Source organism: Sus scrofa, chromosome 9, assembly GCF_000003025.6.
Source record: "Sus scrofa isolate TJ Tabasco breed Duroc chromosome 9, Sscrofa11.1, whole genome shotgun sequence".
NCBI lineage: Eukaryota > Metazoa > Chordata > Mammalia > Artiodactyla > Suidae > Sus > Sus scrofa.
Window position 1 is genome coordinate 42,134,085 of NC_010451.4, and position 21,263 is coordinate 42,155,347.

General features: G+C 40.7%; 1 long non-coding RNA gene and 1 pseudogene across 11 annotated transcripts in view; one reads left to right on the forward strand and one right to left on the reverse strand.

The window, feature by feature from the left end:
* The window catches only part of LOC106504881, a 54,197-nt gene extending 36,478 nt beyond the window's left edge, over positions 1-17,719 (forward strand). For 6 of the 11 annotated variants that reach the window (XR_001298808.2, XR_001298811.2, XR_001298812.2 and 3 more), the window contains 3 exons: positions 10,323-10,470; positions 10,560-10,619; positions 15,105-17,719. This is a non-coding gene — a long non-coding RNA (uncharacterized LOC106504881). Of the gene's footprint in view, positions 1-10,322; positions 10,471-10,559; positions 10,620-10,710; positions 10,884-15,104 lie in introns of all 11 variants that reach the window. The other 5 variants (XR_002335652.1, XR_001298814.2, XR_001298810.2 and 2 more) reach the window with 5 other exon arrangements.
* The window catches only part of LOC100524035, a 130,632-nt pseudogene that overhangs the window by 29,574 nt on the left and 79,795 nt on the right, over positions 1-21,263 (reverse strand).

Consider the following 21,263-nt stretch of genomic DNA (forward strand, 5'->3'; position numbering starts at 1 on the left):
CATATGGAGGTTCCCAGGCTAGGGGTCGAATCGGAGCTGTAGCCACCGGCCTACGCCAGAGCCACAGCAACGCAGGATCCGAGCCGCGTCTGCAACCTACACCACAGCTCACGGCAATGCCGGATCGTTAACCCACTGAGCAAGGGCAGGGACCGAACCCGCAACCTCATGGTTCCTAGTCGGATTCGTTAACCACTGCCGCCACGACGGGAACTCCTATTGGCTATATTTCTGAGAAAAATCTCTTGATTTTGCTAGTTTAAATGCAGCTAACATATGATCTTCAAATAATGACACTTTATCTACTTTTCAAATTCTTACATTTTAAAATTCTTTTTCTCATCTGTGATAGGGATGATAGCGGGCATCCTTCTCATTTCCATATTGCAAAAGGACTAATTCTAAAATTTCCCTGTTAGGTGCAATAACTGCTATAGAATTTTGGCAGATAGCCTCTTTAAAAGTGAAGACTCCCTTCTATTTCTAGTTTTTTGAGATTTTTTAACACAAATATCTATTATAAATAAGAATAAAAAACCTTATCAAATACTTTTGTGTCTCTATGAAAATAAGCATTAATCTTTCCTCTTAGTGGAATTTCATAAATTTACAGATTTTCTATTTTGAAAAGATCCTGGCATTGCCAAGATAAATATAATTTGGTCATGAGGTTAAGATTACTTCACCTTATAAGAGGAATATATCTGTTTTTGAAAAACCTGAATTATAAAAGTGAATTCTCAATATGATTACTACTCATTTCAACAGGAAAACAGTTTAAGTATTCTCAGCATCAAAATAACACCTACCTTTACTGTAATGACACCAAATGCCATTAAAATAGGCACAGTTACTTTAACGGTTAAAATCATTTTGAGAACACAACCTATCAAAGCATTTTTCTTTATTAATCACATCATAGGTTTTATCTTTCCTCATGAAGGTGTTTTTTTTTTTTTTTTTTTTTTTTTTTTTTTTTTTTTTTTTTTTAGGGTCACACCCTATGGCATATGGAGGTTCCCAGGCTAGGGGTTGAATCAGGGCTGTAGCTTCTGGCCTACACCATAGCGACAGCAATGCCGATCCTTAACCCACTGAGCAAGGCCAGGGATTGAACCCATGTCCTCACTGATGCTAGCTGGGTTTGTTAACCCTTGAGCCCCCACTGTAACTCCGAAGGCATTTTTTTTTTTTTTTAAGCAATGACGTATCTTACCCTTAAGACTATGCTCACAAAGATGCATTAGATATGATTCTCAGCATTTGTGTGAGTCAGTCTTTAAGGGAAAAAGAAAAAAAAATCCAGGAAGAAAAAATGGGGCAAAAGAACTTGATGGAAATAAGGCAAATTTGTATATACCACAGTCACTGCGAAAGTTCATAAATAATGGGCATCAGATCTGAGATTATGAGTGCTGTCAAACAGTACATGGACCCTGAAAGAAGAGGCAGCAACAGCACACCTGCAAAGGTGATTCCATGATGGCTCTCGCTTCATGGGGGTACACCTGGTCAGGTGTCTGAAATAAAAAATAGCCCTTGTAAATTAACACAACATTGTATATCAACTATACTTCAATAAAATTTTTTTAAAAAAAGAAAATGACCCTTGTAAAACAAACAGGAGACCACATAAGTTGAAGCAGTGATATTAAATAAAACCCTTAATTTAGTTGGAGTCTCATAACCTGAATGGCCATTGATTGCTAACACAGGTATTTTATTTACCTTACGCACAGTTAGGTTTGGGTAACTAATGTGCCACGTAGGATTTTCATATCTATATTACTAAATTAAATGAGTCTGTCATTTTCTTTTATTGTGTTGTCTTTATCCGCTTTGGCATACATAAGGTTTCACAGAATGAATTGCAGGCTTTCTCTTCATTTCCTGGGAAAACCTTGTAAGACTGAATGATCTTGTCCATAAAAGTTCAACCACTGTCACTTGTAAAACCATCTAAATCCAGTGCTTATTTAAAGGAGAAGAAAGTCTTTAATTACTGTTTCAATTTCCTTAATGCTGACTGCTCTTTTTGAGCTTCTTTTTCTCTCTAGGCTAACTTGGCATTTTCTATTTTTCCAGAAATGTTTATTTTCTTTTAGTCTACAAATTTGTTAATCAGTCTTATAACACCCTCTCAGCTTCTGGAGTATATACATTAATTCTCATTCTCTATTTTGTTCATTAAGACTCTCTCGGGATTTAAGAGTTTTTTTTTTTTCAGTTTTTTCAAAGACTAGATTTTAGTTGTATTAATAATCGTTGTGGTATAATAAAAAATACATTTGGATTTTGTTCCTGGTTCTCGACACAGAGCTCCTAAAACTAATTTTTTTTGAGTGATAGGAGTATTTTTATGTTATTCATAACTAGCCCCTAATTTAGACCACAGCTGAGTTTATGCTAATGAGGTGACTCTGTGAGGGCCCTTAAATAGCCTCAGGCTGAGGCTGATCACCAGAAACACCAAACATGAGATTAAAGGGGAGATGGGAAACTTTTAGACCTATCTCCCAACCCTGGGGAAGGCAAGAGTGGCTAGAGTTTGAGATATAAAGACTCTTGAACAACACGATTTGGAGACTTTCTGGGTTGGCTGAACACATTGATGTGCTAAGAGGATGGTGCACCCAGATTGGATGTGGAAGATCCGCACCACTACCCCCCAGACACTGCGTCCTGTGCATCTCTATCATTTGGCTCTTCCTTAGTCGTGTCCTTTATAATAAACAGGCAATACTAGATAAAGTGTTTTCTTGAGTTCTGTGAGTCATTCTAATAAATAATAAAACCTGAGGAAGGGGGTGTGGGACCCACCATTTATAGCTGGTCGGTCAGAAGTACAGGTGGCCGGCCTCCCAAGACTTTTGACTAGAGTGTGATATGGGGCTGTCTTGTTGGACTGAACCTTTAACCTGTGGGGTTTGTGCTAACTCTGGATCATTAGGGAGAGAATTGAACTGATGTGTTGGACAACAGGTTGGTGTTATGTGGATAAATGACATGTATACGGTATCGGAATAAAACCGTACACTCCTTATTGATTCTTGGTTCTCCAGTATTTGGACTCTTGCTGACTTGTTTGTTGGGACTGTCTCTTCTGGTTTCTGAAGTTCAAGAGTTATCTAATTAAAACTTTCATGTTTTAATAAAAGTTTTCAAAGTAAATTTCCTTCTAAGTTCCCTCAGATGTATGTTACAAATTCTGACGTAATAATTTTGTTGTCATCAGTACTAAATATTAATGTCACACTTAATGACGCAAGACAGAATGCATTCTAAATAAGGAGCAAGTCAAAGATATCTGCTCTTACCACATGTACTTACGTAACACTTGAGGTTTGAGAGCAAGGCTAAGAGAATCCTCTTGAGAAAAGCACCCACGGCCTTCACACGTGAAAGGCAATGGCTTGCTGAAGCTGGGGACAGGGTAGGAGAGCTGTGTCATGTGACTTTGAAACAATGCAAGCTTTCACCAAGTCTATTGCAGTGGCCTGCCAAAGAGGAGAAAATGGGGGAGAATTAAGAGAAATCCCTCCAAAACACCTCAGGGTGCATTCGTCTAGTACACAACAGCATTCTCCAAAGGTTAGATGCAAGGAAGCTGGATGTAGAGCAATCTACTGAGGTGCAATAATCTGGAAGTGGGATTGGAGAGCAAATAAAAATCCCCAGAGACACAAAGAAGCTATTATCATGAATTGGAGGGCTGGTGGCTAGTCTCTTAAGCCTAAAAGGATAGAGAGCCTTATGTATGATTAGACCCAAGCTCTACTGGAGAGAAGCTCTGATCCTGTCTTTAAACTTTTTATTTTTTTAAGCATTTTTAATTATGGTTGATTTACAGTGTTCTGTCAATTTCTGATGTACAGCAAAGTTATGAAGTCATACACATATATACATTCTTTTTCCTGTCTTCAAAATTTTTAAAGCCAGTGATGAACTGAATTAAGTTAAAACTGTAACAAAGCCCAGATACATCTCAGATGGTGGTTAAATTGACCAGTTCTGCATTCCAATAAGAAGAGCATGCCCTTTTGAGGGAGGTGGGATAAATGTTTTCTCAATACATACTGTTTGTTTATATACAATGTCTGACACAGAGCCAAAAATTACAAGTCACATAAGGAAGACTTAAAGATGGTACTATTGTTGGAATTATTAGACAGAGACTTTAACATAACTGTGGCAAATATATTAAAGAATCTTGTGGCAAAATTGGACGATGTAAATAGATGAGAAAATTTTAAAGGATCAAAATTATTGAAAAGACCCAAACAGTTATTTTGATGGAACCTATAGAAGAAAATGTTAAAAGTGGAAAAAAATGCAGAACTAAAAAATTTATTTGAATTATGGCAGACTGGACTCAGAAGAAAGGAAGAGCAAACTTGAAGACAGGCCAATAGCAATTGTACTAAATGAAGGACCAAAAGAATTTAGCAGGCAAAAAAACAATATCTAAGATATATGGAGCAATAGCAACTGGCCAATATATAAGTAATTAGAGACCTAAAAGGATAAGAGAGAGGCAATCAAGCAGTAGATTTATCTGAAGAGATAATGACTTACAACTTTCCCCAAATGATAAAAGATATCAACTCACAAATATAAGAAGCTCAATGGACCTCTAGAGCAATAAAACAAAGACTTCCTCAACTAGACATATGATAATCAAACTCTTGAGAAACAAAGATGGAAATCTTATAAGCTGTGCCAGAAAAAGACACGTAACATCCAAAGTGTATTAGTCAGGAGTCTCCAGAGAAAGATAACCTATAGGATGCATATATATTAAACACTGCAGCATTTGCAGCAGAAATAGCAATAAAACTATATGATAATAAGAGAACAAAGGGTAGCAGGGAGTAAGCAGAATTATATTTTTGTATGATTCTTACATTAATTTTGGAGTAGTATATTATTTGAAAATAAGCTATCATAAGTTAAAGATGCACATTATAAACTCTAGAGTAGGGATGAATAATTTTTTTTCTACAAAGAGCCATATAATAAATATTTAAGGCTTTGTAGGCCAGAGTGTGTCTGTCACAAGTATTCAACTCTGCTGTTATAATGCAATGTGAAAATGACCATATGTAAACATGTTTATTGGAATAAACTTGTTTATTGGAACACATCCCGTCACATGTAAACATATGACGGGCTGTGTTTCAATAAATATTTTCTTTCAGAAAACAAGCTGTGAACAATTTTTTGACCTATAGATCATAGTTTGCTATGGTAAACTAGCAACCACTAATAATAAAACGAAGAGGTATGGCTGAAAATTCAATGAACTATACAGAGATTTGCACATAAATATTCATAGCGGCATTTTTCATAATGGCTTCCAAATTGGAGACAGCCTAGATGTCTTTTAAATGGTGAATATGGTATAGACAAAATGAAGTATGGCTATGCAATGAAATAGAATTCAGCAATAAAAAGGAATGAACTACTAACACACGCCAGGATCTGGATGAACCTCAAAGCTATTATATCAATGAAAGACTCAGGCACAAGAGAGCTCATATTTCAGGATTCCATTTGCAATATGAAATTTGAAATGTCCAGAAAAGGCAAGGCCGTAGAGACAGAAACTAGATCAGTGGTTGCTTGGGGTTGGGATGAAGATGAGATGAGAATGGAGATTAAGAGTAAATCAGCATGAAGGATCATCTTGGGGTGATGCACAGGTTCTAAACCTGATTCATGGTGATGCCTGCACACAGCCGTGAAACACAAAACAGGTTGAAATGGAGGAGATCTGGAGACAGGGAAGCGGCTAGGAGGAAGCAAGGGACGGACAAGTCCAGGGATATTTTTTGACTGTACACAACAGTCTCTGGAATAGTCTGCTGCCTCTTGGCTAATATTTAATAACCATTTTCCATGTTCTAACACTCTTGAGGGATATGACACGCCTCTCAGTTATAGCAATTAAGGTGGGGTGGTGGCTGCGTGTGTGCATTTGGAAGGAGGGTTCAACTGTACACTTGAGATGAGGGAATTATATGATATGTAAATACCTTTATGCCTTAATCAAGTCATATTTTTAAAAGTCCTTAAAGATTTCTGTTTTTACAGAAAAGATAACGAGCTGTAAAAAACACACTCTTACTCTCACAAGGAGAAAAAAGCCAGGTTATCTACAAAAGCCTAGCTTTCTTGAGTACATCTGAAAACTCAAGTAGCAAGACAACCAAATGACCTGAATTCCAAAGAGGGACAAGCCCTCTCAAGAAGAGATGAGATATATACACCATTTCATCTTTGACAGAGCACAGGAAAAAGAGAAGTGAGCTATGGAAAAAGAAAAGGAGAAACCAACAAAAGTGCAATGAATTGTTCAAGGCCATGTGTGGGCTTGTGTAGTGGTTTTAAATATCTGGACGTACCAGAAAAGAGTAAGTACAGTCACCCATGTGTTCGTCCTTATGTAACAGGGAAGAACAAATCTGACTCCATACTAGATCTGTTCTTTTTACCTTACTTTAACCTTTGTGCTGTTTGATACTGAACCCAAGTTCCCTCTGCTCACTGCACGACAGGCCAATAAATTCAGAGACAAGTTATTGGGTCAGGGAGTAATGACTTTAATTGGAAAGCTAGCAGACCAAGAAGATAGCAGACTAGTGTCTCAAAAAAACCCATCTTTCTTCAGTCCGAATTCAGGCTTCTTTCATACAGAGAAAGGGGAGGGGTCAATGGTCACTCACTAACTGTCACTCACTTGTGGGGAGGGCTCACAGCAATGCTGACCAATGGCTGAACAGGACCACTAATGGTCACTTGCTTACAACTCTCCACTGTCAATGTCCATTCCCCAGGCTTGTGGGAAAAGGGGTGATAATCTTTCTGGCTACTTCCTGCTGAACTTGGGCAATGAGGGGGTGCTCATGGGATGAAATTGATCAGCCTTATGCTGAGAATATTAAGTAATGCAATTCTCTTTAATTTTTTTAAGAATTAATCTTTATCCAAATAAGTTATTCAGAGTGAAAAATTTCAGCACAAAGGATTTAAGTATATGATTTCTAAATAAATGCTCCAAATTAAAATCATAGAAAATGCAAAAGAAAAATTGACAAGAAATTTGAATGAGCCCCTTACTTAAAAAAATCCCAATTGTTAAAAAACAGTAGAAGATAACTAGGAAGATGAAAATGACATTCATGACAGATATGATCCATGATTGAGAATAAACAAACAAAAAACCCAAAAAAAAAAAAAACCCAAACCAAGGTCCTGATACAACCATCAGAGTTACACAAACTTAAAAAGCCTGATCATAGAAAGTACATAAAAGATGTGGAGTCATGGGAACCCTCATTCAATGCTGCTATATGCAATTCTCTTTCTTTATCTACAACTATTTAAACATGGTAAAATTTCTGCTACAATGAAATTCTAATCTCAATGTTTATCCTTTTTAAAGTGCAACCTTATGTCTTCTAGGGGTTCGCACACCCATTGCTCTCAAGGCCTCTCAGGAGTTGGGTCATTTCTGATGTTAGTGGGGCTCCTTTAACCTGAGTGTGATGAATCCATGGCTTTACTGCAGCTAACTTGATAGATGAGTGCGTGGTAACACCACATGTAGTCCTGTCCACCTTGCAGTCAGCTGGTGCTCAGGCCCTTCTTCTCTCCAGGCTTTAAGAAGGATGTGATCTCCAGGTTGGAAAGGATGTAAGGTTACCTCAGTTGGATAGGCAGACCTGCTGGATGCAAACTCATGAACAGAGGTTAGTATAATGCTCAGAGTTCTAACATAACTGGCAACTGCTAGATCTTTCAGCACATTTATAGATTTCCCTGACTGAGGAGACATCTGGAACGGCCTACCATACAATATTTCAAAGGGGCTTAATTTAAGACTGCTTCTGGGAGCCACTCTGACCCATAACAGGGCAAGCGGCCAGGCCTTATCCTAAGTTAAATTAGTCTCTTAACATATTTTAGCAATGCTCCTCTTTAATGTATGGTTCATTTTCTCAGTCTTTCCTGTTGATTGGGGTCTCTAGGATGAATGTAGCACCCAATTAATTTGCAGTGCTTTAGATATTTATTGGGTTATGCTAGAGACACAAGCAAGTCCATTATCACTTTGAAGGGAGTTAGGTAGTCCAAATCAGGGGATCATTTCCTTAGGGAGGGCTTTAACCACTTTGGAGGCTTTTTCTGTCCTGGTAGGATATGCCTCCACCCATCCCGAAAAAGTGTCCACAAATACTAGCGTGGTACCTGAAATCTCCTGCGGCTCAAAGCAATTGGGTAAAGTCTATTTGCCATTCTTCTGAGGGGCAGGTTCCTCTGTGTTAGGTCCCCATCTGGGGAGGCCTCGCAGCAGGCTTTGGATCATTTTTAGCACAAATCATGCAGTTTTGAGTGGCTCGCTGGATAGTCATTTGTAGGTTAGGCCCCATTATGTATTTTTGAATCCATTACAAGGTGGCCTCTCTCCTGTAATGGGTACTATTATGAATGTGCTATAGCACAGGGTCCAAGAAGGCCCCAAGGACCAAAACAATTCCTACGCACTACATTTCCAGCCAGGCGAGGCGTGGTCAGTCCCCACTCTTCGGCCCTCTCCTTGTCCTTTTCTGAATATACTGGCTGGTATTTTGACAAGTCAGTCTGTGGGAGAAGTGACCCTATCCTGGCTTGATAATTGCCTTCCTTTGCTGCCTTCTTTGCAGCTTGGTCAACTAACCAGTTGCCTTGTATTATATGAGTTTCACCCTTTTGGTGGCCTGGGCAGTGCATCATGGCCACTGTGAGGGCTTATGGATGTGACGAGCCCCCTTTCTTTCCAGATTGCCCCATTAGTGTGCACCACAGAGAATGCATCCTTTGTCCAATATTACGTTTCCAAGGTCCCTGGACAGCATTTTCCCAAACAAGGTAGGGGAATTCTTAAATCCTTGGAGCAGGACTGTCTAACAATACTGTTGGACTACCTGTGTTTCTGGGTCCTGCCATTCAAAGGCAAACAGCTGCTGTGATTCTTCTGCAACAGGAATGCCTAAAAAAGCATCTTTCAAGTCTAAAACCAAGAACCAGCTGTCTTCTCCCAGAATAGTTGTGAGTAAAGTGTACAGATTAGGTACCTCAGGGTGAAAATCTTGGACTATTTCATTAATAACCCTCGAGTCTTGGACAAAACGATACTCTGCTGAATTTGGCTTTTTTACCAGGAGGATAGGGGTGTTATATGGGGATCTGTAAGGTTTAATCAATCCTGGTTTCAAAAACTTTTTGAGAATTGGCTGAATTCCCTTTAGGCCTCTTACCTTAGAAGATACTGTTTTAGACTAGGTGTCCCAGCATCCCTTTTTGTATTGGCCAGGTGTTTTTGGCCTTCCCTGGGGTGCCATCTGCCCACATTTCTGGACTTACCTCTTCGTAGACCTCTGGGGCATCCATGAGTGCCATCTGTAGGTTCAAAGTGTGCTCCAGTGGGACTCTGAGGTCAAGCTCTTCTGGTGAAAAAGTTGAGCTTTTAATTTACAAAGGTGATCTTGGCTCAGAAGAGGGATTGCACATGGTGGCAAACATAAGAAATTGTATTTCAGGGTGAGGTTCTCTAATTGGCATTCTAGAGTTTGTAAGAAGAATGACTTTGTACTTCTTCAGAAACTCCTATAACTGGGATGGATTGGGATGTTTTCTGTGCCACCCTGGGATTTACCACAGAGTATGTTGCACCTGTGTCTATTAGAAAGTCAATCAACTTGTCCTGTACTGTCAAAGTTACCCAGGGCTCCTGCAGGGAAATTGCAATTGGGTGCCTCAAGTCCAAGGGAGCCCCTGGGCCTCTTCATTCCTCATCAAAGTCTTCCTCTCTTCTTACCATATGAGAGGATCCCATCTTTTTTTTTTTTTTTTTTTTTTTTTTACTGATTTTCATCTTATTCTTTAGCCCAGGGCACTCTCTTTTCCAGTGCACTTCCTACTTATAATAAGCACATTGTGCGCTCCCAGATGGTGGCTCACCTCTCTTCAGATTACTTGCCTTCGGGGAAGCCAATACTGCTGCCAGAAAAGTAGCACTCCATCTTGCATCCTCATGTGTCTGCCGTTGTTCCCTGTTGAACACTTTAAAAGCAACATCTACAAATTGAGAAGGTTCGTTCCAAATTCACCAACTTCGGCAATCACCTTATATCTGGGGCACTTTGCCCAATGAAAGTCATATTTACCATTCTCATATTTTCAGGGGCCTCAAGCTTGCTAAATTCTTTATAGCAACTCTGATGGATCCTCATTGGGTTTTTGGTGTATCTCCTGAATTTTGGTTCATCTGCTTTGCCTAGGGAACCCCCTGTCGAAGACCCACTAAGATACACTTCCTCCAGTGCTGTAGGTGTGGCCTATCCCCATTATGAGGATCCCAGTCAGGCTCAGCAATGGCAACACCAGATTTGCTTCTGGAGTTCCAGCTGGATCTTCTAGATGAAGCTGGTATGCTTCCTATTTAGCCCTGTCAATGACCATCCTCCTTTCATCCCTAATAAGTATCATATTCATGAGTGTGACTGTCTACCCAACAGGGACGATGAATGGAAAAGATACAAAGTGAAAAGTTGAGTCACATGGAGGGGATCCTCTTGGTAAGTAGGGTTATGGTTTTTCCAGTTAAATAAATCTGAAGGATGGCTTGTGCATCCATAGAAACCCAGCTGATTGGACATTTACATTAAGGCCTCCTACAGGATATTGATGCAAGGGAAACTGTCCTGCTGCGGAAGTGGCTCCTGGTCCAGATTGTGTACCCTGCCAGGTCTTAGATGGTGACACCAAACCAGGCTCCTGTGCTCTGAGGGTTAACACAGAACCTTCTAATTGATCCCCATAAGGAGGGGGAACAAGAGAGGGTAAATATGCTGGTGGCTTGGGAGCGGTTGGAACAACTGCTGGTGCAGCTTGCACAGCTAATGAGGGAGCTGGGTTGGTCAGCGGTGGTTCAAGGTTTGAAATTGCATGTCCTCACTCTCATTTTCTCCCTCTCCCTCTTGCAGAGCAGGTTTTCCCTTGGTCTTCCTTGCAAACCACTGTACCATAGGTGGCAGCTGTCTGACTTCTTTTTCTCCTGATGCAATAGCAGAAATGCTTCTACATATGGAATCTCATCTTTTTTACATGCTCTTTCACTAAGCAATTCTGACTGCAAGATTGTATAACAATTTAGTGATCCATTCAAACGCCATTTCTCTCCTGATCCTAATACATACTGGGACCACACACGATTGCAATAGAGTACCATCTCTTTCTTAGTCATATGCCCACAGCTATATTTTGCCCAACTATTTAAGACATGCCCCAAAGGGCTTTCTTTAGAGATAGATGGAGTATTTCTCATATTTACAAGCTTAAGAACAATGAAACACAAAAAGCACAAATAAATTCCAATACCAAAAGCATAAACAGATTCCATTATGGATGAATGCAAAACAAAAGTGAATGAACCAGTTTCACAAATCAAATCAGATAGAGTCCAACAACAATTTCCCCCTCCAACAGGGTACCCCAGTCAAATGCAAAACAAATTGATTTCTTCCTTAAAGGAAACGCCCAAATTGAGAGGGGAGAATGTTTCTGGTTGTACACATCAGAGTGACTTACCTTACTTTATGGAACCCATCGGCTCCCAAACGTCAAATCCTTGCTCCAACTGCTAAGCACTGGGGCAGCCAGGGCAGCTTCAGGGAATTTTAAAGGGAAGATCCTCAGGACAAGTGGTCACGGCAGCTGCTAGGAATTTACCAGAAAATTCCTCAACTGTGGCTGCTGGCTACAAGCAGCAAGACTCCAGGTTTGGCTTGCCAATAATTGATACAGAACCCAAGTTCGTTCTGCTCATCACATGACAGGCCAATAAATTCGGAGATGAATTGTTGGGGCAAGGAATAATGACTATTTATTTTTGCTTTTTAGGGCTGCACCCACGGCATATGGAGGTTCCCTGGCTAGGGGTTTAAATCGGAGCTACAGCTGCTTGCCTACGCCACAGCCATGCGGGATCTGAGCCATGTCTGTGAACTACACCACAGCTCATGGCAACACTGGATCCTTAACCCACTGAGTGAGGCCAGGGATCAAACCTGCATTCTCTTGGATACTAGTTGGATTTGTTTCCACTGTGCCATGACAGGAACTCTGAGGTAACAACTTTAATCAGAAAGCTAGCAGACCAGGATGGCAGACTAAAGTCTCAAAAGACCATCTTTTCTCAGTCCGAATTCAGGTTCCTTTTATACAGAGAAAGGGGAAGGGAGGGGCCAGTGGTCGCTCACTGTCACTTGTTTGGGGGAAGGGCTCACTACAATGTTGACCAGTGGATGAGCAGGACCACTAAAGGTCACTCATTAGCGGTTGCTCACTTACATGTTGCCTATGCTGAGTCATGCTCTGCACCTTTTGTAACAGATTGTTGCCTATAGCTTGAAATAAATAGGATAGTCTGACCATGACCTGACCAGAGAAAAACAAGAACATTGTGACTGGACTGTGACCTGACCTATGTGGACAGCTGTAAGAACAAAGGATCTGACACCAAGAAATATACAACAAATAACTGCACCCCTCCCTCACCTTGCCTTTAAAAGGGCTTTGCTGAAAGCCTTCTTTCTAAGCAGGAACTACCTGTATCCTTGCATGGCCCTTCAATAAAGCTTTCTCTGCTCCAAACTCCAACATTTTGGTAGTTTGGCCTCACTGTGCATTGGGCACACAAACTTGCATTAGGTAACACACATGGCTCTCCACCGGTGCTTATGAGGGAGACTGGGGACAGGGCAGGAGATTGAGAAGAGACCCCTAGTTGGTGTAGGCAAGAAGGAAAGGATTGGCAGCTGCTAAAAGGTGGGCATAAAGTCCTGAAAACTTCCCTGGGCTCTTAAGAAAAACCTTTCAATCATTTGAGGAGGAGATGCAAACTCCGTGGCTCTTACGGACCAGGCAAAACTTTATTTCTAAGAATTAAAAATTCAATGTATTCTATCCTGGGAATAGGACATGTAACGTTCTCATTCCTACGACAGAAGCAAAGATCCAATCCTGAAAAGAGAGGAGGTAGGAGAATAAGACCCCTACATCTAGGGAAGGGACAGAAAGCCATATTGGACCCAAGATCGAATACTGAAAATAGTTAGAGGTCTGCTACCCCTATGAGGAGGGCAGGAGACTCACCAAGATCAACCATAGATATAGGCAGAGTGTGGCTGCTAGGGGAAGAGCAGCAACTCTGAGAAAGGCTCTCTCAAAGACCTAGGCACAGAGGACATGCCTAAGATAGAGGCTGGGCTAAGGAAACGGAGTCTCTCTCTTGCCCCCACCCCAGGCCTGGTACCTAGGAACAACAACAGCTGAGCAAATAGTGTGTCACTTGTGGAAGGAGAGCTTGGTGACATTGGCCTCAGAGATGGCTGAGAACAGAGGGGGCAGCAGGAACCTTTAAAGAAGGCCCTTTTGCATCTCAGCCCCCTGCCTAAGCCTAGAGCAGCAAAAAAGTTGAAGCCTGTGGTACACTGAAGGTTAATTGCGACAACAAGACAAGGTATTAGGTGTTATTAGGATGGCAACTGCATGTCATCTTTCTGTATCCAGGTTGGAATGGAACTTGTAATTGGATTGGACCTCGAAAGGTTTGTTACTCAATAGAAAAAGCTATTGACTCTCCCCCACACCTACATCAATATTTCAACTTGTCCTTTTGTTTACTTGAGTGTTTTATACTCTGGGGAAGTGTGCCCTGATAAGATTCAAGATGACTGAGGGATAGTCAGTGAGAGAAAGGTCATGGTGAAGGGGGACTCTGTGACCTCACTTGGGTTAGCAGGTAGATCCATTCTGGGAAAGAGTATTCATAACAGTTGAAGCTCTGGAATGGAAAATGATCCTTTTAAAGCCTTCTTTTTCTTTCTACCCCTTGGAAAGTCTTCAAGACACTAGGGCTACTTGTACCCAAGGCTTGAAGTTATCTTCATGATTTACAGCATCTGTAGGGTTAAGAGTTTAGACTTGAGAGTCAAACTGTACCCCTTGAAGGCTGTGGGACCTTAGGAGGGGGCATTAAGCTTTTACAGTAGTTTCTCACTTTACTGTAAAATGGAGTTTATCTTTTCAGGCTGATGTGAGGATTAAATGAGATGGCCCATGCATAGTGCTTAACACATGAGTGCTGTTCAATGTATGTTAGCTATTATTACTATAAGTCTCATCAGGGGGTAATAAAGTCCTGGAAATTAGAGTGAGAAGGAGGGGATGGAAGCAAAGACACATATTGTAGAGACTAAATTGACTTGTTGCCTGATTGAATATGAAGAATGAGCGAGAGGACAGGGTCAAGAATGGCTTTCCATTGTGAGATTCCCAAGGTTGATAGGTATGGTGGTGCCAGTGGTACACTGGAAAACATCCTGGTCTGTAAAAGATGGCACACTCAGCTCAAGCCTGTTCTATTTGGGATTGCAAGCCAAGTGGTGCCAATTCACCAATTTATTCAATCAAAGTCAGAAATCCAGATGAATATGGGAAATCTCCAAATTTTTAAGAATATATTTTAAGCAAAATATCATGGCTATGAGGTACAACTTTGTGACCTCTGTGTAGGATCTTAGAGGTTCCTCTGCTGTAGGCCTTATCTATACATGTCCCATTAGTGCCTTGCATATTTATAGGTTCTCATTAAACACTGGTTGAATGAATGGACTTTTGATAAAAGGATTTTCTATGAAGCGTGTATACTGATATTGGCTGGTTTTAGAAGTTTTGAATTTATAAAAAGTGTTGAGAGAAAAGGATGCCAAAACATAAGATTAGAGATGCAAAAGGAATCTTAAGCAAACGTCATAAACATATTATGTAGGGCTGACTACAGACAGAGTTGTTCAAGGAAACAGTAGTTCTGTTTCAGTCAGCATGTGCTGCTTTTATTTTCCCTGTAAGCTCAACAACCTTATGATACAGGCAGTAAACCATCTAATTTTCCTCTTGATTCCTCTTTGGACACATTTTTTTCTGACCCAGAAAATAGCTTGAAACACATTTGACTCTTTGCTGCTTGTGCTCCATGTTGCATTCTCTTTTCTTGTTAGGACCACCCTTATCCTGGCTTCTTTTCCACCTGCCTCTAGGAAGCTTAAGCTTCTAGCTTTCCTAAACAAGGATGGTGTCTACATTTGTGAACCAGAGAGGAACTCTGCATGAAGTCTTGAAAGGTGAGTCTTCATTAGCCAAGAGACAAAGGCATATTGGGAAGGAGCGCCTACCAGGCAGAAGGGAAAGCATGTGCAAAGCGTGAAGATAGGAAATCAAGTTCTGTTTGGAACTAATGGTGGTACAGGTGGCTCAGGTGTATGTGAAAAGGCAGGAGATGAAGCTGGAAAGAAGACCCTCTGCACCACACTTTCAGGGTAAAATCCACTCTCCTTAGTATGGCAATGAAGACTCTTCAACCCTCAGGATTTCCAGATTGAAAGGCCTTCCTCCCACACAGATAAAGACACACCCTTAAGCCCCTCATGAACTTGGAATAAGACAGATCTAGGTTTAAATACATGCTCTGCAACATACAACCTACTTGATCTTGGGAAAGTTGTTTAAAATCTCTGGACCCCAATTTTCCTATCTCTAAAATGGGAATTAAGTACATTTACCTCAAAGAGATGATGTGAGGACTTAGTTATGAGAAATACAATATAGAAGCAACGCTGAGTAGTTATGCTGCGAGCCACATGGGAAGTCTTTAAAAAATAAATACATTTACATATTAAAAACAAAAAAACCCCATGTCACTGGGGGAAGGACAGTGAACCCTTCCCAGAGCATGTGTGAAGACCGACTCTGGCTGGAAAAACTGAGAAGAAAGAATACTGCATACTCCTGTAGGGACAGCAGGAGACTTCCTGGACTCAGAGGATTAGAGATTTCCTAACACTCAAGTGAGGGGCAGGATCACTGCCAACCCCTGCCCAAACCAGGGGTACAGCGCCTGCCTATGATCAAGGCTGAGCCAGAATAACAGAGAGTACATTTCTTCTCCCCACCAGACTGGATACTGTCAAGGGAAAGGCAACCACGTTAAGCCAGGAGAGGAGACAAGGCCATGCAGAGAGACTCTGAGACCCAAGCATACAGGGAAGGGTGAAAGTGAGGGTGAAATAGGAACACGGAGAAGTGTCCTCTGTCTAAACAATACCCACCTTAAGCACGGAATAACTGAAGAAATTTGAGGCCAATGGTGAATTCAGGGTCACCATAGCAATAAAAAACCCAAACCCAGCTCAACGACTGACTTTACTGGGTGAACCACCCCTGTCCCCAACCCTGGCCTCCAGCACACAGGAATGGCCTAGGAGAAGAGGTGTCTCATTTCTATGCATAAGTTCTATTTGTTTGAGTCTATACTCTTTTAAACTTTGTGCCTGACAATAAATAAAAAATTATGAGACAAACACAAAAAAGCAAGAAAAAACAATCCGTGGTAAAGAGTAAAGTGAACCATAGAATCAGACTCAGAGATAACCCAGATATTGGAATGATTACAGACAGGGACAGTTAGAGACATGAGGTATGTCTTTGATGGGTCTGGGATGGTTAATTTTATGTGTTAAGTTGACTGGGCTAAAGGGGCCCAGATAACTGGTAAATCATCATTTCTATGTATGTCTTTGAAGGTGTTTCCAGAGAGAAAACTGATTCAAGATAGGCTGAGTGAATATGGCCCTCACCCCTAACCAGTGTAGGTGGGCCTAATCTAATCCACTGAGGACTGGAAGAGGATGAAAAAATGAAGGGAGGCTGACTTTGGTCTCTGCTTGAGCTGGGACTCCTGTCTTCCTCAGGCATCAGCGTTTCCCGTTCTCAGGCCTTTGGTCTTGGACCAGGATGTTCGTGAATCTCTCTCTCCAGACTCAGTAATAGGAAAATAAACAACCCAATTAAAAATGGGCAAAGTTTAAACATTTCTCCAAAGAAGATATTCAGACCTCAAATGTACGTATAAAAAGATGCTCAACATCCTCAGATAGTAGGAAAATTAAAAGTCTAATGAGGTAACACTATACAGCTATTAGAATTCCTAAAAGAATATGACAGTTATCAAGTGCTGACAAAAAAGTGGAGCAACTGAAACTTGCGTGTATCGCTGAGAGAGGATAAAATATGGTGCAGACACGTGTTTGGAAATTTCTTATAATGTTAAAATAGATTTATTGTACTACCCAGCATGATCGCCACCCAAGAGAAATGAAAACTCAACGTTACACAAAAACCTGTATGTGAATATATAGAGAAGGTTTATTCACAACTGCCAAAAACTGGACGTAAGTCAAATGTCTTTCATTTCTATGTAAACAAACTGGGATACATCCAGGTAATGGAATACTACTCAGCAATAAAAAGGAACAAACTTCTGATAGACACACAATGTATGAATCTAAAATGTATTATGGTAAGAAAAAGAACCTACACTACAAAGGCTTATATGACATTCTGGAAAAGGCAAAACCATAGGGAAGAGAATTGATTAAGGGGTTGGGGCAAAGATTGACCACGAAGAGACATGAGATAATGTTTTGGGTGATAGAACTGTTCTATATCTTGAGTGTGGTAATGGTCACATTATTGTCAAAACTCACAGAACTGTAGATTAAAAGCGGTGAATTTACTGTATATATATTGTACTTCAATAAATTTAATTAAAGTAAAACTTGGGCAGAGTGTCATCTTCCCCATTTGCTCCCATCAGACTGTTCTATACGTTGTGAACAAAGGTGCTCCTTGAAGGTACAGATTCCTTAAAGGGACAGGCATGTAATTTTGTATACTCTTAAAAATATAACATCATATATTATTTTTATTCCCCATTTTCCAATGAAAACAGAGTTTAATTGGAGATATATAAAATAAAAGAACACATAAATTAGCATGGCCATAACTTTTCCCACTTTCTTTATAATAATGCTATCATCTTGGCAAAACAGACTATTTTAAGTTTGGTTTGAAAACTGTTTTGTCATCAGTTACATGATAAATTATTTGAAGTGATGATTTTTTTCTCCAATAATCTCTAATTAGAATGTTGTGATTGTAAGCACATCACATCTTGATCTGATAACAAAAAATATGTGTCCTGAACTTGTTCAAAGTTTAAACATTTTTGGGGCATCAAATGAGATTTTGATCTCATTAGCAGTCATGGTTTACTGGGTTTATTTCAGTACCTAATATATCAATTCTAAAAATAAAAGGCTTTGTAAAGTCTGAAGAACTCAAAGCATGCAAAAAGACATGTACCTTTTGCAATAGTTCATCCGCTTCTCTGCAGCCCATGTAGTTCACATTGAGTGTTAGTAGGACAGGACATGGAAAGCCAGAACCCACTGCTGTGAGTCAGTGTAGGTGGGAGATAGTTTGGAACGTTAGGAAAAAAATTACAATTTGGAGTCAGAAATGTGTACATGGCCAAGTGGCCAAGCCAAGGTCAGGATCCAGGACTCCGAGGAAGGCAGACTGTCCAAGTGAGAAGCTCCTCCAGGGAACTGTCCCCTCCCACACAATCTCACTCGAACTCACGCTACCATTTTTGAACACAGACGTGCACCAGCACCTTTACTTGTGCTGAAACATTTATCTTCACGATAAAGCTGTGTGCAGTTATTATCATTCTCCTTTTACGGGAAAAGAAGCTGAACGAGTGGCAAAGTCGGGAATTGAACTTACACTTTTCTGATTCTGGTGTCCTTACTCTCCCTCATTATCCTGCATCTTATGAGAAACTCCCCAGCATTCAGTCTTTTTAGCCCTACTTCCCATTTTCCAAATTTCTAAATGTTCTTTCCACCTCTACTGAACAAACATGCCACTCTCTCCACTGGCCCTGTCTCCTTTATGATTTGTGGCACATTCGAGAGAGAATCAGAGAGGATGGAACCTTTTTCTAAGGCCCTGACGGGTACTCTGCCTTTTGGAAAGGTACACACCTTTCCTGCACGGTAGCAGGTTCATTCCTCTTTATCTTCCTGATACGCATCACCATTTTCAGTTTCAGAACATTTCTTGGTGGCCTGGAGCCAGTGTCTGGGTTTTCTTTACAGTGAAAATCCTGTACAATTATCCTTGTGGAGGATAAATTTCTCCCCCCTAAAAATAATTCAATTTGATTACTACTATCAAGATTTGCTTTTTTTTTTTTTTTTTTTGGAGGTTTCCAGGCTGGGGGTTGAATCAGAGCTATGGCTGCTGGTCTACACCACAGCAACACAGGATCCTTAACCCACTGGGGGAGGCCAGGGATAGAATCTGCATCCTCATGGATCCTAGTCAGATTCGTTTCCGCTATGCCACAATAGGAACTATTATCAAGATTTAAAATGTGCACGCACAAATCAGTTCTGATTTGTTTCAAAATATTTTCTACAGACTCTCAAACAAAAGATAGTTTTTTTTTTTCTCCCAGAAATGGTCACTTGGAATAACTGAAATTCAGTGGAGTGGTAAGGAAGAGACATATTCTATAGGAAATTCTTTGTTTAAACAGCTATATGGCCTTCTGTAAATTATATAACCACTTTGAACTTTGATTTCTTCCTCTGAAAAATCAGGCACAGTTTTAGCAAGTAGTTTCTAAGGAGGTTTTATAGATCCAAACCTCACTCTATATTGCAAGAGTATGCATGTAATAAACTTATATTAACTAGAATGCCAGCTGGTCTTAGAGTGCTCTCTTGTTAATGTATTTGCACTTTCACTATATTTACAGCCTTTGTTTGAGCTGAAGTCTCCCTCAGTCAAGATGGACAAAATTACCAAAAGAAAAACAACCACCACTCCTCACTTATAACATACACACCTCTATATAAAACACACATAAAACACACGCCTATGGGCATCTACACACATATCACACACCCACCCTGACAGGTTTTTTCCTTTCTGGAAATGCAAGTGCCTGACTTAGTTTTGCTTCTTAAGGCCACACCCATGGCATATGGAAGTTCCCAGGCTAGGGGTTGAATCAGAGCTGCAGCTGCTGGCCTACACCACAGCCACAGCAATGCAGGATCCAAGGCTCTTTTGGGACCTACACCACAGCTTATGGCAATGCTGGATCCTTAACCCTAGGAGCGAAGCCAGGGATGGAACCCACATCCTCATGGCTACTAATTGGCTTGTAACCCACTGAGCCACAATGGGAACTCCCCCACCCCCTCCCCCTTTTTTTTCCTGTGCTGACTTAGGTTTTGATCACTGAGGTCTTCTCTTCAAAGATTGTCTTGAATAAACACATTGCCAGCCACAGGGCCACATAAAGAACCAGGCCGCTTTTTTCCGTGAGGCATCTTTGTTTTAGAGATATTGGTTGATTTTGATACCTGACCATTGGGGCCACTGTTTTTGTTTTGTTTTTTTCTCTTTCTGTGCTTTAAATTCCCACCTGTAAGTTTTATTTCTAAAAATTAAAAAATTTTGGACATGCCTGTGGCACATGGGAAGTTCCCAGGCCAGGGATCGAACCTGGGCCAAGGTGCTGAAGTGACAAAACTAGATCCTGAACCTGCTGCGCCGCAAGGGAACTCCCTCACTCTTATGTTTTAAATTTATCAATAAAGGGTGAGCCTGAGAGACACTAGGCTCCCTCCCTTAACCTCAATAAAAGCAGAATCCCAGGCCCACCCTCTCTTTCTCTCTCTCCACATGTGACCTCATAGTCCCAGGTGTCCTATGTAATTTTCAGGCATTATAAGTAACAAACCTTTATTTTTTCAATGTTTCCTGATGGTTTTTGCTGAAGCATGTCTTGTGATCATAGTAAGAACTACAAAGGCTGGTCCACATCATTGATAGGCTGAGACAGACACAAATCACACCAATATGCACATCCCTCAGAAACACAAACACAGCACTGAACATGTCAACTTAAAATCATCACACAGCACCTGCCTCTACAAGGATAAAGTCACTGTGGCTGCTGACCTTCAACAGCCCCTGCAAGGAGTTCAGGGTGGGGATCAGGAATGAGGCACTCTGTGCCCTGGGAATAAGGGGCAGAACAGGCCTTCAGATTGTTAGATACTTTTCCAGGAGATCTTATGAAATCAATTATAACCTCAATCTTATGACCTCAGTTTCTTGCCTCTTCTCCTATCTCCAAAAGCACTAAAGTCACTTACAGAGTCATCTTCTCCCTGGGACTAGCTTTCTACGGAGATGTGTGCTTGACTGCATGTATCTCCCTTCACTAAAATCCCACA